This window comes from Ovis aries, chromosome X (assembly GCF_016772045.2).
Source record: "Ovis aries strain OAR_USU_Benz2616 breed Rambouillet chromosome X, ARS-UI_Ramb_v3.0, whole genome shotgun sequence".
NCBI lineage: Eukaryota > Metazoa > Chordata > Mammalia > Artiodactyla > Bovidae > Ovis > Ovis aries.
The window spans coordinates 45,133,796-45,152,921 of record NC_056080.1 but is presented as its reverse complement, the minus strand read 5'-3'; the positions used below and the strand labels follow the sequence as shown (position 1 = coordinate 45,152,921).

Here is a 19,126-nt window from a genome sequence, read left to right as displayed (position 1 = left end):
AATGTTTTGCAGGGGTTTAAAATACTTGTATTACTGGAATAAGGAAGTGAATTCCAGCATAGCCTAGAGAATCCAGAGGCTATGGTAGATAAGGCCAACTTCCCTCATTTGAGTAGAAGACTCAAGAGGCCTGGGGGAGCCCAAAGCAGAGATGGGAGCCAAGGAGGAAGCGTTCCAGGAATGGCATGAAACAGAGGGTCCTTGATCAAGAGTTACCTGTAGACCACAGCTTCCCCTATTGCCCCAAAGCTACATGTTGAAATGGGATGAAGAGTCAAAGTCTAGTGTCTTACATTCTGAGAAGAGACTGACAGAGAAAAGAAGACGGAGAAAGGAGCAATGTGATATGGACCCACTCCTGTGCTACAAAGCCCTGGGAATTTCTCATTGGTTCCTGTGTCCTGTTGTTCTCTACTATCTGCAAAGGAAAGATGAAATCAATTGCCTTGCAGGCATAGGTATAATCAGCAATGAAGGGGAAGCTACCCTAGAACATGCTACCCTAAAATATGTCATTTTGACATTAAGATTATTTTGAGCTGAAGGCAATTGAGAAGCAGCAGACACAGAAATAACTCCCCCTTTCTGCCTAAAAGCAGGGCGTAAATTTCATTTCCTATGGTAAAAGGGACATAAACTTCTATTTGTAAAGATAGCCTCCTCTCCTATACCAGGAAGAGGACAAGACTCTTATCAGAGAACAATTTGAGTCTGCATAACAAATTCTACTGAACAACCCTTATCTAGCATACATTTCCTACTCACCTTCCCACAATTTACTGCCCCTGCTGCTGCTAAGTCGCTTCAGTTGTGTCTGACTCTGCGACCCCATAGACGGCAGCCTACCAGGCTCCCCCGTCCCTGGGATTCTCCAGGCAAGAACACTGGAGTGGGTTGCCATTTCCTTCTCCAATGCATGAAAGTGAAAGTGAAGTCGCTCAGTCGTGTCTGACCCTCAGCGACCCCATGGACTGCAGCCTACCAGGCTCCTCCATCCATGGTATTTTCCAGGCAAGAGTACTGGAGTGGGGTGCCATTGCCTTCTCCGTTACTGCCCCTAGGAGCCCAGATCCCTTTTCCTTTGTTTAATTACATCTCCACAATTTATTGCCCTTTGTTACAAGTTCTAATTGCCTTTGGGTTTCACTTCTTTTCTGTGAAGCCTCTGTGCACATAAAAATATTGCTGTCAATAAAGAAACATGCCTGTTCTTCTGTTAATCTGACATTTGTCATTTAATTCATAGTCCCCAAGAACTGAACCTAAGAAGGTAGAGGAAGCTTTTCCTCAGCTATACCACCATTAGTATTCTTTTGCTTGACTTTGTTTGATTGCTTAGGAAATGAGTTATTGGATTTCTTTCCCCCCTATTTCTATTAAACATATGGTTTAACATTGTGCTGGCTGAGTATCAATTAGAGATCTCCATAGAGGCTCCTCTAACATGTTACTTATTCTGGAAGACAGCTAGTAAGATCCACGTGGCCATGTGTTTAAAGTTTGTTGCCCTGAGGGCTGCTGCTTTGTACCTTTGAGTGTTGCCTTACTGAGTCCCAGCAGTCCAGGGAAATTCCCTGGATTCAGACTTTCCCAATATTCTGGAAAATTTATTTTTCCTTTCTCCCACAAGAGCCTGCTTAGAGAGAGTGACTATAGACCACTGACTATAAAGTCATGGTCAATGAAAGAAAATGACTTATCCATTCCATGCCTTCAGAGCCAATAACAGAGACCTAAGGACTCCTGAGGTATCACAAGGAGACACTAGGCTAATCTCCCAGTGAAACCAAGCAGAGAATAGCAAAGGGAGGAATCATCAGGGGGGCTGTTGTTTGAATTGTTTGAATTTTATGTTTGCAATTTAATTCTGTAAATCAAAAAGGGGAGATTCACTCTGGTTCTGTATGAAAGTAAAAGTGTTAGTTGCTCAGTTGTGTCTGACTCTTTGCAACCCCCATGGACTATAGCCTGGGATTCTCAAAGCAAGAATACTAGAGTGAGTTGCCATTTCCTCCTCCAGGGGATCTTCTTGACCCAGGGATCAAACCCAGCTTCTTGTGTCTTTGCACTGCAGGCAGATGCTTTACCTTCTAAGCCACCTGGGAAGCCCCCTGGTTCTGTGTAGCACATGATAAACCACAGCATTGTTATAAAAAACTTTTTTCTCTCTTTATGGTCTGTGGCATCTTACCAAAAGTGTGTATTTTGAGTTTTGCAATGCCTAACAAATAAGTTGTAAAGAAGAGGTATTTTTCAAAGGCTAAAGAGATATACGGAGAGCAGCAAGATCCTATATTGGGGACATTTCTGAAGGGTATATGTTTATCAGAGTATCCAGCTATTCTATGACTAACAATTTTCTATGGTTTTCTTTAAGAAAACATTCATGAAAATATCCAATTATAGTTACAAACTACTTCCTGTGAATTATCTGTGGTGTCTACATTGATTTCCCCTCAAGATTTATACAGCCAGGATGTTTGAAAGCTTGGGCATCATCTCCCCTGACAGAAACAATTTTCTGTGAAACCTTTCCATGTTAACTTGTAGTAGTTGATTCTCAAAGCTGATATACATTTAATATATTCTCTTTTCCCACAAAATGTCTTTCATGCTAACCATTTTGCTGTTAGTCTCAAAGTATACACTCTCTTCTAACCATGGGCCCCAAAACCCACACAATGAGGGTGAACCACAGAGTACCTGGGTATGTGTATGCTCAGTCGTGTCTGACTCTTTGTGACCCCGTGGACTGTAGCCCACCAGGCTCCTCTGTCCATGGGATTTTCCCAGACAGAATACTGAAGTGGGTTGCCATTTTCTCCTCCAGGGGGAAGCACAGAGTAGCAGAAAGAAAAGAATACTGCTTTTCTTCCATGAAGACTTTCCATTCAATTCCACCCCTCTGTTCTGTGGATACTATTTGGTGTTGGGGAGTAGTAGCATTCACAATTTGATCTTCCAAATTTAATTTATAGCTTCTTCAATTGGTGTCTTAAAAAAAGCACCTCCAAGGGAAAAAAAAAAGCAAAATATATTTTGCTAAATGCCTGATTTTCCCTAAATGCCTGATTTTCTCCTCCTTTGGCCCAAGGGGTACCCAAGGCTCAGTACATATTCATTGTCACCAAAATACTACCTTGTAGATATTTCTGAGAGCTAGAGATGAATTTGTAATATTTTACAGGCCTGCTTCAGAGCTCTATGTCCTTTTCCTTTCTGGTAGTCAACTTGTTATATCTGTGACAAAAACAGTCACTGTGTATATAAGTACTTTCAGAACCAGAAACCAACAAAACATCAAGATTCCAATAACTCAGGAGAATCGACCAGATTCTAACCATCTGACAATCTCATCTCAACATGTCCGGGTCTGCAGTGACCAGAAAGGTGATCGAAGCCCTGAGCTCTTGATTTTATCACAAAGTCCTTTTTCTTTGTGGGTGCCTTGGATCTGAAGATAGAGAATCAGGCGATCAGATAAAGCTGTGAGGGGGGCTGAGAGTTTTCTGGAATGACGCTCAGCACACAGTTTTTGCTGTTGGAGCGTTTCCTGTGTGCCCTTTGAAACCTCTGAACTCAGTTCTTCAAAGTGAGAGCTACCTTATTCTGTCTTTCCGCTGAACAAATGTGTTGGCTGCTTATCATCTTTTTCTTTTTTTTTTTTTTTTGTCACCCCCACCCTAATTGACTTAGCCAACATTGATTTATCACAGCAAAAGTATTGCCCTGAGTCATAAGTTACACTTTTACCTAACATTATCTGGACCTTTGGAAATGAAAGCATACAAATAATGGGCGTTTTGTGCACAGGGCTACACACACACACATATATGTGTCTTTCTGTTTGCTTCATTCATCATGTTCTCCATACTCCCACTGTTTGTCTCCCGACTCCCACCCCTCCTCACTCCTAGTAGTTTTGGAGAGAGTTATGTTTTCTCACGAGCCAAAGGGTCATTTTTCAAGTTGAGTCCTGTTAACCTCAGTGACAGATGCTTGCTTTTCAGAAGTTCCTCTTTGCAAAATTGTTTTAGGACAGAAAAGTTATTTCTCTTTAGAGAGCTGGTGTGGTAAGAGGAAACTGAAGCTGGTCTCTGGGTGTGTGTTTGTGCTAATATGCTGTACAGTAAATATGGACATGGGTCAATAAAAGCTGTTCTTTGATCTACTGCTACAAAGGATCCATTGTAAATATATTACTGGATAAGAGGGTTATGGCTGTGTAATTGCCCCTTGTGAACACTGCCCTGTGCCACCCTGTAGCACGTGCAAGAAGTGAGACTTATGGGTTCAGCCTGCCTGGGATATTTTTTATTGAGGTAAAAAAACACATAACACAATTTACTATCTTAACCATTTTTAAGTGTACAGTACAACAATGTTAAGTACAGCCTCCCTGGACTTTACTTGCTTATTTATTTATTTTTACTGAGTAGCCATTCTAACATTTCATTTCTGGGTATCCTCATTAAAGATAGTATTTGGACAGAGAAATAACCTTAAAAGAACAATAACAATAACTGCAACAAAAACTTAGCAACAAGAAGTGAATAAAATCAGACAAGGCCAATATTCCTATAGCTAACTCTTTTGAGTTAATTTTTGTAGTTGTTTGCTGTTCAGTTGCTAAGTCATGTCTGACTCTGAGATCCCATGGACTGCAGCATGCCAGGCTCCTTGTCTTCCACTCTCTTCTAGAGTTTGCTCAAATTCTCCTGAGTCGGTGATGCCATTTAACCATCTCATCCTCTGCCACCCCCTTCTCCTTTTGCCTTCAATCTTTCCCAGAATTAGGGTCTTTTCCAATGATCGACTGTTCACATCAGGTAGCCAAAGCACTGGAACTTCAGCTTAAGCATCAGTCCTTCCAGTGAATATTTAAGGTTGATTTCCTTTCAAATTGACTGGTTTGATCTCCTTGCTGTCCAAGGGACTCTCAAAAATCTTCTCCAGAGCCATAGTTCATAAACATCAATTCTTTGGTACTCAGGCTTCTTTATGGTCCAACTCTCACATCTGTACATAACTACTGGAAAAACCATAGCTTTGACTAGATGGACCTTTGTCAGCAGAGTGATGTCTCTGCTTTTTTAATATGCATTCTAGGTTTATCATAGCCTTCTAAGGAGCTAGCATCTTTTAATTTCATGGCTGAAGTTACCATCCACAGTGATTTTGGAGCCCAAGAAAATCAAATCTGTCACTGCTTCCACTTTTCCCCTTCTATTTGCAATGAAGTAAAGGGACCAGATGCCATGATCTATCTTAGTTTTTTTATGTTGAGTTTTAAAACCAGCTTTTTCACTCTCCTCTTTCACCCTCATCAAGAAGCTCTTTAGTCCCTCTTCTTTTTCTGCCATTAGAGTGGTATCATCTGCATATCTGAGGTTGTTGATATTTCTCCTGGCAATCTTGATTTCAGCTTGTAATTAATTCAGCCTGGCATTTCCCATGATATACTCTGCATTATAAGTTAAATAAGCAAGGTGACAATATACAGTCTTGACGTACTCCTTTCCCAATTCTGAACCACTCAGCCATTCCATATCTGGTTGTAACTGTTGCTTCTTGACTTGTATACAGGTTTCTCAGGAGACAGGCAAGGTGGTCTGGTATTCCCATCTCTTTAAGAATTTTCCACAGTTTGTTGTGATCCACGCAGTCAAAGGACTTGGTGTAGTCAAGCAGAAGTAGATGTTTTTCAGGAATTCTACTGAAAAACTCTCTTGCTTTTTCCATGATCCAGCGAATGTTGGCAATTTGATCTGTGGTTTCTCTGCCTTTTCTAAATTCTGCTGGTATATCTGGAAGTTCTTGGTTCAGTTCAGTTCAGTCACTCAGTCATGGCCAACTCTTTGTGACCCCATAGACGGCAGTACGCCAGGGTTCCCCGTCCATCACCAACTCCCGGAACTTGCTCAAACTCATGTCCATTGAGTTGATGATGCTATCCAACTATCTCATCCTCTGTCCTCTCCTTCTCCTCCTTCCTTCAATCTTTCCCAGCATCAGGGTCTTTTCCAATGAGTTAGTTCTTCGCATCAGGTGGCCAAAGTATTGGTTCTCAGTTTACATACTGTTGAAACCTAGCTTGAAGGATTTTGAGCATTACCTTGCTAGCATGTGAAACGAGGGCAGTTGTATGGTAGTTTCAACATTCTTTGTCAGTATCCTTCTTTAAGATTGGAAGGAAAACTGACCTTTTCTAGTCCTGTGGCCACTGCTGAGTTTTCCAAATTTGCTGACATATTCAGTTAATACCAGTTATTATTACATGGCTAGCATTGACCACAACATTGTAAAAAAAAGCAATGAGAGATGATCAATGACCTCAAGATGTTTACCCTTCTGTTATGGGATAAAGGTATCAGAATAAATTATGTTCACTGAACTAGGAATCAAGATTTCAGCTATATCTCCGTAAATCAGTGAATGTATATAGAGGTACATTTCCTTTTACTGATAAATGTATAGTCTTCATAATTACATAGCAAAGCAGAGCAGCCAATTGTAAATGTCATTGTTTGAAGTCATAGGACATGTCTAGGTGTGATAAACAACCGATGGTGGCAGGGAATTTGGAACCAGCCTCTGCTGGGGCTGGTGTTGGGCCAGTGTGGCCCATAGGAGTCTCAATGGGGAGAACAGGGAGAAGCCCTTATGATAGTGATGAGATCTTGATTGTGAATTTCAGGTGTCCATGGTAAGCTTCTAACTAAGCGTCTCTCCTTTTAGCTGCCTTGTGAGACTGGAGGCCAAACTGGAACCCAAAAGATATACCACTGTCCCCCATATTGCTTGCTTGTCAAGGCAAACAAAAGAAAAACATTCTCCTTCCTTCCCTCCTTCATCCCTCCCTCCCTCCCTTCCATTTTTGGAAATGTGTCTGGATGTGGGATGAGTTGTAGAAAAGATGCGGATCATGAAATCCCTAACACAAAGTTGGTACGTATTCCATTGATAAAGACCTCATCTCTCAGATCCCATTTAAACAATGTCCCTGGTGGCTCAGATGGTAAAGAGTCTTCCTGCAATGCAGGAGACCTGGGTTTGATCCCTGGGTTGGGAAGATCTCCTGGAGGAGGGCATGGCAACCAACTCTAGTATTGTTCCCTGGAGAATCACATGGACAGAGGAACCTGATGGGCTACAGTCCATGGGGTCTCAAAGAGTTGGACATGACTGAGTGACACTTGCAATGTTTACACTGTTTACTGTCATAGTTGGCCTTCAACCACTTCAGCCAAGTTGATCCTCTAAGTAATGATTTATATGAAAGCATTTATAATGTCTAACATGCTAAGCAAATTGAATGATACGGTTTCAGTTTTTATATTTTTAAAATAAACCTTTCAAATATCACTCTAGGTCCTTAGGGGAAAAAGGGAAGAAAGGGATTGACTTTCTCTGGTTCACAATGGAAATCAAATCGGGCATGCCTCACCTCCAGTCTGAGTCAGTAGCTCTCATTTGTTTTTGTTTTTTCTTGTTTACCTTGACCTATTCTGCCATCAGCACGTACATGTGTGCAATGCCCCACAAGTGAAAGCACTCAACAAAGCATATTGGACTACATCATTGCTATAGTGATAACCTTGAATCTGCTCTAATCTGTGAAACAACACATCATTCAGAAAGTTCCACACTTTATTATTATTAAGAAATTACTTGTGACTCACCTCAGAAATGACCCCAACAACATCTGTGATTGTGACTCAGTGTTCCCAGCGTCAGGCTGATGCTCTGGCAACAGAAATTGTTCTGTTTTCCCTTTGCATTGACTCCAGTTCTGGGAGGCTTCCGGATCCTTTCAGTTCAATGATTTCTATTCAGTTTTACAGACACTGAGCATCTACTGTGCTCAAGTACTCAGCCTATTCAGGGAACACAGACATAAAGCATTCCTGGTTTCCACTGTCCTGATGCTTACAGTCTAATGGTGAGTTGTTTCCCTGCTGCTCTGCTCAACTCCCTCTCTGCTTCTTCCACTTGTGCTTTCTGGTTCTACCTTTCTCCCATCTCCCCACAACTGAGGTCACAGCAAAGTTTGTAAGTGACCTTTCAAGGGGGTCTAAGACTCCTCTTTGCTCTCATAGACTTCTGGATTTATAGTGACCATTCCATTTCAAGGTACACTGGGTTGTGTCTTAGCCAGTGTGCCAGGTTCTGTGTGCTTAGCTCCATTTAATCCTCACAACCCTATGGAGTAGGTGCAGATGTGAAAACTAAAAGCTAAAAAAGCCAAGCACAACTTGGCACTTGTGTCCCAAGTCACATAAGCAGTAGCAGGTGAGTCCTGGCCTGATTCCAGAATCTTTGTACTATTCTAAGAGTGAAGCAAAACTTGGTATCCACGACTCATAACCATCAAGTATGTGACATTTAAGCAAATAGTCTATGATTATTTGAAGACCCTATATGTTTAAAAATTTTTATTGAAATATAGTTGATTTACAATGTTGTGTTAGTTTCAGGCATATGGCCAAGTGATGCAGATATATATATACACACACATATATATATAAAACATATACATCTAGTCTGTTTCAGATTCTTTTCCTTTATAGGTTAATAAAAGATACTGAGTATACTGTGCAACACTGGAGCAACTGTGAGGAGACACCCTACATCCAAGGGCAGAGAAACCCCAGCAAGACAGTAGGCACTGGAGCAGCAGCTGCATGGCACTGGAGTGGTGGCTGCATGGAGCTGGAGAGATTTTGAGGAGATATCCCACATCCAAGAGCAAAGGAGAAGCCCCAGAAAGATGGTAGGAGGGGCGAAATCACATTTAGAATCAAACCCCATAACTGACAGAGATGCTCAGAGGGCTCAAACATACCTTGTGTGCACCAGGACCCAGAGACCCCACAGAGAATAAGACAGAACTGTGTTGGAGTGTCTCCAGAGGAGGTACAGGTCAGCAGTGGACTGCTGCAGGGGCAGGGGCTCTGGGTGCAGTAGACCTAGGTATGGCATAAGCCCTCTTGGAGGAGGTCACCATTAACCCCACCATAGAGCCACTAGAACTTACACGGGGAAACAGACTCTTGAAGGGCACAAACAGAACATGGTGGGTACCAGAACCCAGGAGAAAGGAGCAGTGATCCTACAAGAAACAGACCCAGACTTGCCCTTAAGTGTCCAGGAGTCTCTGGCAGAGGCATGGGTCAGCAGTGGCCTACTGCAGGGTTGGGGATACAGAGGGTAGCAGTGCATGCATAGGACTTTTGCAGGAGGTTGCCATTATCTTCATTACCTCCACCATAGTTCGGCCTCAGGTGAAATAACAGGGAGGAAACACAGCCTCACCCATCAACAGAAAATTGTATTAAAGATGTACTGAGCATGGCCCCACCCATCAGAAAAAGACCCATTTTCCTCCACAGTCTATCTCATCAGGAAGCTTCCATAAGCCTCTTATCCTTCTCCATCAGAGGGCAGACAGACTGAACACCACAGTCTCAGAAAACTAAACAATCTGATCACATGGACCAAAGCCTTGTCTAACTCAATGAAACTATGAGTCATGCCATGTAGGGCCACCCAAAATGGACGAGTCATGCTGGAGAGTTCAGACAAAACGTGGCCCACTGGAGAAAGGAATGGCAAACCACTTCAGTATGCTTGCCTTGAGAGCCCCATGAACAGTATGAGAAGGCAAAAAGATAGGACAATGAATGATGAACTCCCCAGGGTGGAGAGTTCTCCTCTAGAAAGAATAAAGAGATGGAATCAAAGCAAAAACAGCACCCAGTTGTGGATGTGATGGGTGATGGAAGTAAAGTCCGATGCTGTAAAGAACAGTACTGCATAGGAACCTGGAATGTTAGGTCCATGAATCAAGGCAAATTGGAAGTGGTCAAACAGGAGATGGCAAGAGTGAACATTAACATTTTAGGAATCAGCAAACTAAAATGGACTGGAATGGGTGAATTTAACTCAGATGACCATTATATCTACTACTGTGGGCAAGAATCCCTTAAGATGTCCTTCTCATTATAAGGGACTGGAATGCAAAAGTAGGAAGTCAAGAAATAGCTGGAGTAACAGGCAAATTTGGCCTTGGAGTACAGAATGAAGCAGGGCAAAGGCTAATAGAGTTTTGCCAAGAGAACACACTGGTCATAGCAAACACTCTCTTCCAACAACACTAGAGAAGACTCTACACATGGACATCACCTGATGGTCAATACCATAATCAGATTGATTATATTCTTTGCAGCCAAAGATGGAGAAGTTCTATACAGTCAGCAAAAACAAGACCAGGAGCTGACTGTGGCTCAGATCATGAACTCATTGCCAAATTCAGACTTAAGTTGATGAAAGTAGGGAAAACCACTAGACCATCCAGGCATGATCTAAATCAAATTACTTATGATTATACAGTGGAAGTGACCAATACATTCAAGGGATTAGATCTGATAGTGTGCCTGAAGAACTATGGACAGAGGTTCGTGACATTGTACAGGAGATGGGGATCAAGACCATCCCCAAGAAAAAGAAAGGCAAAATGGTTTTCTGAAGAGCCCTTACAAATAGCTGTGAAAAGAAGAGAAGTGAAAGGCAAAGGAGAAAAGGAAAGATATAAGCATCTGAATGCAGAATTCCAAAGAATAGCAAGGAGAGATAAGAAAGCCTTTCTCAGTAATCAGTGCAAAGAAATAGAGGAAAACAATAGAATGGGAAAGACTAGAGATGTCTTCAAGAAAATTAGAGATGCCAAGGGAACATTTCATGCAAAGATGGGCACAATAAAAGACAGAAACGGTATGGACCTAACAGAATCAGAAGATATTAAGAAGAGGTGGCAAGAATACACAGAAGAACTATACAAAAAAGATCTTCACAACCTAGATAATCACGATAGCATGATCACTCACCTAGAGCCAGACATCCTGGAATTTGAAGTCAAGTGGGCCTTAGGAAGCATCACTATGAACAAACCTAGTGGAGGTGATGGAATTCCAGTTGAGCTATTTCAAATCCTAAAAGATGATGCTGTGAAAGTGCTGCACTCAATATGCCAGCAAATTTGGAAAACTCAGCAGTGGCCACAGGACTGGAAAAGGTCAGTTTTTATTCCAATCCCAAAGAAAGGTAATGCCAAAGAACACTCAAACTGCTGCACAATTGCACTCATCTCACATGAAACAAGATAATACTCAAAATTCTCCAAGCCAGGCTTCAGCAATATGTGAACCGTGAACTTCCAGATTTTCAAGCTGGATTTAGAAAAGGCAGAGGAACGAGATCAAATTGCCAACATCTGTTGAATCATCAAAAAAGCAAGGGAGTTCCAGAAAAACAAGTATTTCTGCTTTATTGACTATGCCAAAGCCTTTGACTGTGTGGATCACAATAAACTGTGGAAAATTCTTAAAGAGATGGGAATAATAGACCACCTTACCTGCCTCCTGAGAAATCTGTATTCAGGTTAAGAAGCAACAGTTAGAACTGGGCATGGAACAACGGACTGGTTCCAAATAGGAAAAGGAGTACATCAAGACTGTATATTGTAACCCTGTTTGTTTAACTTATATGCAGAGTACATCATGTGAAATTCTGGACTGGATGGATGAATCATAAGCTGGAATCAAGATTGCCAGGAGAAATATCAATAACCTCAGATTTGCAGATGACACCACACTTATGGCAGAAATTAAAGAAGAATTAAAGAGCCTCTTGATGAAAGTGAAAGAGGAGAGTGTAAAATTTGGCTTAAAACTCAACATTCAGGAACTAAGATCATGACATCTGGTCCCATCACTTCATGTTGGATAAATGGGGAAACAATGGAAAGAGTGACAGACTTTATTTTCGGGGGCTCAAAATCACTGCAGCCATGAAATTAAGACACTTGTTCCTTGGAAGAAAAGTTATGACCAACCTAGACAGCATATTAAAAAGCAGAGACATTACTTTGCCAACAAAGGTCCATCTAGTCAGAGCTACGGTTTTTCCAGTAGTCATGTATGGATGTGAGATTTGGACTATAAGGAAAGCTGAGCGCCAAAGAATTGCTGCTTTTGAACTGTGGTGTTGAGAAGACTCTTGAGAGTCCCTTGGACAGCTAGAAGATCTAACCAGTCCATCCTAAAGGAAATCAGTCCTGAATATTCATTGGAAGGATTGATGCTGAAGCTGAAACTCCAATATGCTGGCCTCCACATTATGTGAAGAACTGACTCATTTGAAAAGACCCTGATTCTGGGCAAGATTGAAGGCAGGAGGAGAAGGGGACAACAGAGGATGAGATGGTTGGATGGCATCACCGACCTAATGGACATGACTTTGAGTAAACTCCAGAAGTTGGTGGTGGACAGGGAGGCCTGGTGTGCTGCAGTCCATGGGGTTGTAAAGAGTCAGACATGGCTGAGCGACTGAACTGAGTATTCTGAGTATAGTTCCCTGTGCTTATATAGCAGGTCCTTGTAAGTTATCTGTTTTATATATAGTAATGTGTATATGTTAATCCCAGACTCCTAATTTATCCTTCTCCCTCCTTTCCCCTTTCGTTTCTATAAGTTTGCTTTCTATGTCTGTGAGTCTGTTTCAGGTTTATAGATAAGTTCATTTGTATAATTTTTTAAGATTCCACATTTAAGTGATAGCATCAGTTATTTGTCTCTCTTTGTCTGGTTTGAAAACCCTGTACTTTTTTTTTCCATTTCTGTATATCCCTGATTCACAATTTGGGGTCTTAAGTATATTTTGTGACTGCTCTGTCCACTAAAATCTTAATACACTTATGACAAGGATTAAAAAAAAAGACAAAAAACTTTTTAAAGACCCGGTAGTTACCACTCCTTCCCCCCATTCCAGGATTCTAGCCTAATTGGCAAGCAACCACTCTTCCAATGAAGTCCATCAACCTATTGATGACATAGGACTCGTTGCCAGAGCCCACACAGTAGATTCAAGCACTGGGGGGAGCCCTGGACTCTGAACAAAAGTTTTTGTGGAGAAGCAGCTTTCACTGCATACGTAAAGAGGCCTGGATTTGCTTTGTTTTCTTTCTGTTATGAGAAATGGCTGGAGGGCTGCCTGATGTGCCAAGTAAGGTAGAATCAATGAGACGCACATTTCCCAGAAGCAGACACTAATATTATCTTTGTGGTTAATCTGTAGCACCTACCACCTTGTGACCCTTCTTGAAGCTTTAAATCCTGTAAATACAAATGGATTTTTCAATCCACTTTGAATTTAAAATTGCCCAGATCTGGGAGAAATTGGTTGTTACCATGGTAGCCCGCCTACATAACAAAAAGTTTTCTAATGCATTATTTTCTTTGCATGGGCTTCAATTAATAGCTCGTGGGGAGCTTTTACAGACCCTTAACTTAATATGCTGAGATCCACAATCTAAGGGCTGGGCATATATCTCCCTCATTTATGAAAGACTAAAGCCAACAATTGGACTGGCTATTCAGGGAATCTGGAAGGCCCCTGGACCTCTATGCCTTTCTGATGTGTGTGCGGTTAGGTGGCAACCAGAGCTGGCAAAAACCTGCAAAGGAATACAAACCTGCCATGTATCCAAGAATACTCCTGCAGACTCAAAAATATAGGTCCAGTATTGCAAGAAGCAGTACTTATCTTCCTGTTAAAAAGCCTACTGATGAAGCCAGACGCTTTGCCCTGGATCAGTGATTATATTATTTTATCCTACTCTGTGCGGAGCCAAACAGATTAAGAAATGGGATTAGGCACTTCTACACTTTCCCCCAGGATCTTCTCTGTTATGATTGCCTACTGACCTGTTTCCCAAACTGGACTGCTAATTTCAAAGGGGCCAGGGCTATTCTTGTCTTGTTCATCCCATAGCAAGGACTCAATCAAAATTTGCTGAGAGGATGAAATGACTGAATGAATGAAGCTTTAAAAAATTCTCTTTCCATGAAAAAATTGATAATAGATCACCATCTCTACAGAATTCAGTAATCTGATTAGAGCCAGAATGGAGAGAAAGGGAAGCTGTTGAAAGATATTTGAGGTTTCAGAGTGAAAAAGGAGGACATCACTTGAATGTGAAATCTAAAAAAGCGAAAACTATAAAAAACAGTAGAATGGTCATTACCAGAGAATGGGGGCAGGGGCATCAGAGTGATGGAGTTTAAGGGTATAAACTTGTAGAGAATAGTAAATGAACCATAGAGATCTAATGCACAGTATAATAAGTGTAAATGATAATATTGTACTACAATTATATAATGTGATAAATATTAATACATGAGCAAATATATTACAATATATACACATACACCTTTGATTCATACAATGTTACATGTCAAAGTTATTCACTAAAAAATTGAGAAATGATTCACATATCATTTAAACAAAAGAAACTGAGACTCCAGGGGCATGTCGTTTTACTCAAAGATAGAGGAGTTGTGGTGAGCGCTTGGGAGAGGAACATTGTGGCTGAACAGAGGCAAATCAGAAAAGGACTGGAGGGTGACTTTGTACTTTGAGGGAGCAGAGAAACACAGTGGGAAGGGGGGTGGGGACTGAAGTGAAATTCTAAAGAATCAGAGAGCAATCTTCCTCGGGGAGCTAAGAGAGCTGGTTTGCAAGTGGTGCAGGGAGCATAACAGAGGAAATGATCTGGGACAAGAACAGTAGATGCCCTGAGCAGCATAAGGCTGGTTCCACAAGCAGCCAGGTGTTACTTATGCCTAAGGTAAAACTGAGACAATTTCACAGCCAAGAGATTTTGCATCAAAGAGCTGACTCTTCACTGGTGAGGGTCCTAGTGGGACTGCCTCCATCGCAAGTGTGCAGACCTAAGATAGGCAGACTGGGCTGGTAAGGGCCAAATCCAATCTGTCACCTGTTTCCCTGAATAAAGGTTTTTTTCTTCTTACATTTAAAAAAAATTGGAATATAGTTGATTTACACTGTTGTTTTAGTTTCTGGTGTATAGAAAAGTGATAAAATGATTCAGTTATATATATACACATATATTATATGTATATATACACATAAATATATATTCTTTTTCATATTCTTTTCAATTATGGTTTATTACAGGATATTTAATTAATTCCAACAACACAATAGACGAATCTACACATGGACATCACCAGATGGTCAATACCGAAGTGAGATTGAATATATTGTTTGCAGCCAAAGATGGAGATGCTCTATACAGTCAACAAAAACAAGGCCAGGAGCTGACTGTGGCTCAGATCATGAACTCCTTACTGCCAAATTCACACTCAAATTGAAGAAAGTAGGGAAAACCAATAGACCATTCAGGTATGACCTAAATCAAATCCCTTATGATTATACAGTGGAAGTGACAAATAAATTCAAGGTATTAGATCTGATAGAGTGTCAGAAGAACTATAGACAGAGGTTCTTAACATTATACAGAAGGTAGTGATCAAAACTATCCCCAAGACAAAGAAATGCAAAATGGCAAAATGATTGTCTGGGGAGGCCTTACAAATATCTGAGAAAAGAAGAGAAGTAAAAGGTAAAGGAGAAAAGGAAAGATATATCCTTCTGAATTCAGAGTTCCAAAGAATAGCAAGGAGAGATAAGAAAGCCTTCCTAAGTGATCATTGCAAAGAAATAGAGGAAAACAACAAAAATGGGAAAGACTATAGAGATCTCTTCAAGAAACTGAGAGATATCAAGGGAACATTTCATGCAAAGATGGGCACAATAAAGGACAGAAACAGTATGGACCTACTAGAAGCAGAAGATATTAAGAGGTGGCAAGAATACACAGAACTATACAAAAGAGATCTTAATAACCCAGAAAATCACAATGGTGTGATCACTCACCTAGAGCCGGACATCCTGGAGTGTGAAGTCAAGTAGGCCTTAAGAAGCATCACTACAAACAAAGCTAGTGGAGGTGATGGAATTCCAGCTGAGCTATTTCAAATCTTAAAGGATGATGCTGTGAAAATGCTGCACTCAATATGCCAGCAAATTTGGAAAACTCAGCAGCGGCCACAGGACTGGAAAAGGTCAGATTGCATTCCAATCCCAAAGAAAGGAAATGCCAAAGAATGTTGAAACTATTGCACAATTGCACTCATCTCATTCACTAGCAAATAATGCTCAAAATTCTCCAAACCAGACTTCAACAGTACATGAACCATGAACTTCAGATATTCAAGCTGGGTTTAGAAAAGGCAGAGGAACCAGAGATCAAATTGTCAACATCTGTTGAATCATAGAAAAAGCAAGAGCATTCCAGGAAAATAACTACTTCTGCTTCATTGACTACACTAAAGCCTTTGACTGTGTAGATCACAACAAAGTGTGAAAAATTCTTCAAGAGATGGGAATACCAGACCACCTGACCTGCCTCCTGAGAAATCTGTATTCAGGTTAAGAAGCAACAGTTAGAACTGGACATGGAACAATAGACTGGTTCCAAACTGGGAAAGGAGTATGTCAAGATTGTATATTGTCACCTTGCTTATTTAACTTATATGCAGAGTACATCATGTGAAATGCCAGGCTGAATGAAGCACAATCTAGAATCAAGATTGCTGGGAGAAATATCAATAACCTCATATATGCAGATGACACCACCCTTATGGCAGAAAGTGAAGAGGAGTCAAGGAGCTTCTTGATGAAAGTGAAAGAGAAGTGAAAAAACTGACTTAAAACTCAACATTCAGAAAACGAAGATCATGGCATCTGGCCCCTTCACTGCATGGTGAATAATGGGGAAACGACGGAAACAGTGAAAGACTTTATTTTCTTGGGCTCCAAAATCACTGTGGATGGTGAATGCAGCCATGAAATTAAAAGACGCTTGCTCCTTGGAAAAAAAGCTATGACAAACCAAGACAGCATATTAAAAAGCAGAGACATTACTTTGCCAACAAAGCTCCATATAGTCTAAGTTATGGTTTTTCCAGTAGTCATGTATGGATGTGAGAGTTGGACCATAAAGAAAGCTGAGTGCCAAAGAGTTGATGCTTTGAAATGTGATGTTGGAGAAGACTCTTGTGAGTCCCTTGAACTGTGAGGAGATCAAACCAGTCAATCCTAAAGGAAATCCATCCTGAATATTCCTTGGAAGGACTGATGCTGAAGCTGAAGCTCCAATACTTTTGCCACCTGATGCAAAGAATTGACTCATTGGAAAAGACCCTGATGCTGTTGAAGACAGAAGGAGAATTGTTGGATGTCATCACTGACTCAATGGTCATGAGTTTTAGCAGGCTCTAGGAGTTGGTGATAGACAGAGAAGCCTGGCATGCTCCACCATGGGGTCACAAAGAGTCAGACACAATTGAGAGACTGAACTGAACTGAACTGGATATTTAATATAGTTACCTGTGCTATACAGTAGGACCTTGTTGTTTATTTATTTTACATATAGTCGTGTGTATCTGCTAATCCCAAACTCTTAATTTATCCTTCCCCCACCCCCTTTCCCCTTTGGTAACCATAAGTTTACTATGTTTGTGAGTCTGTTCTGTTTTTTAAATAAGTTCATTTGTATCATATTTTATATTCCACACGTAAATGATAGCATATAATAATTGTCTTTCTGACTTACTTCACTTAGTATGATAAATTCTAGGTCCGCCTGTGTTGCTGCAAATAGCATTATTTCATTATTTTATGGGTAAGTACTATTCCATTATGTGTGTGTATGTGTGTGTGTGTGTGTGTGTATATATAAGCATACCTATATACATGCATATACCACATCTTCTTTTCTGTTCCTCTGTCAATGGACATGTAGATTGCTTTCATGTCTTGGCTATTGTGAGTAGTGCTGTCATGAACATTGTGATGCATGTATCTTTTTGAATTAGAGTTTTTGTCTTTTCTGGAAACAGTGTGTGCCCAGGAGTGAGACTGCTAGATCATATGGCAACTCTATTTGTTTAGTTTTTTAAGAAACCTCCATACTGTTTTCCATTGTGGCTGCACCAATAAATAAAGTTTTATTGGCTCACACCCACTCCCATTTCTTCATGTATTATGGCTGCTTTCCTGCTACAATTTCACAGTAGCTGTGACAGAGACCATATGGCCCACAGTGCCTACATTCTTTAATATTTGACCCTTTATAGAAAAGGTTTAGGGCTTCCCTGGTGACTCAGATGGTAAAGAATCTGCCTGCAATGCAGGAGACCTGGGTTTGATCCCCGGCTTGGGAAGATCCTCTAGAGGAGGGCATGGTAACCACTCCAGTATGCTTTCCTAGAGAATCCCATGGACAGAGAAGCCCGGTGGGCTACAGTCTGCTGCTGCTGCTGCTGCTGCTAAGTCGCTTCAGCCATGTCAACTCTGTGCGACCCCATAGATGGCAGCCCACTAGGCTCCCCCGTCCCTGGGATTTTCCAGACAAGAACACTGGAGTGGGTTGCCATTTCCTTCTCCGGTGCATGAAAGTGAAAAGTGAAAGTGAAATCGCTCAGTCATGTCCGACTCTTTGTGACCCCATGGACTGTAGCCTACCAGACTCCTCCACCCATGGGATTTTCCAGGCAAGAGTACTGGAGTGGGGTGCCATCACCTTCTCCGGGCTACAGTCTATGGAATCACAAAGAGTTGAAGTTTGCAGACCTTGGTATAGACAGTCATTTTGGAGGGCCTCTCTGTGTCGTCCATGGTGATGCTTGGAGAATGGGCTGAACATGGTATGTGGAGTTGAACTGGCCTCCTGGTCCCTGGTTCCAGTCTTAGTTCATTGCAGACATGTCACTTAACTTCCGGAAACATGCTGTACCAATCATGGTGTGGCTTGTAATTACTACCCTTTCTACTTCTTATGAGTAGCAAATGGGTAAATCTGTGGGAAAATGACCCACAAAATTCTCCAGTGAGTTGGCCCCCAGAACAGCCAGCTCAAGCATTAAGGAGTTGTTTGTCACATGGTACAGGCATGGAATTTTTGTGTCATACACCCTCTCCTAAGAAATCGGTGGCAAAGCCTCTGTCTCATGATTTTTTTCCATCTTTTATTGCAATAAATACATAGGACATAAAGTTTCTCATCTTAAAACATTTTAAAGTGTACATTTCAGTGGTATTAATGTTGTACAACCATCACCACCATCAATTTCCAGGACTCTTCTCTTCTTGTAAAACTGAAAGTCTGTATTTGTTAAAAATAACTGCCTAGTTCCCCTGC

General features: G+C 41.2%; 1 long non-coding RNA gene across 1 annotated transcript; it reads left to right on the top strand.

The window, feature by feature from the left end:
- Positions 1 to 4,479: 4,479 nt before the first annotated feature.
- Positions 4,480 to 17,950, top strand: LOC132658745 (uncharacterized). Its single transcript, XR_009598743.1, has 2 exons — positions 4,480 to 8,773; positions 15,037 to 17,950. It is a non-coding gene; the product is annotated as an uncharacterized LOC132658745 (long non-coding RNA).
- Positions 17,951 to 19,126: the final 1,176 nt, after the last annotated feature.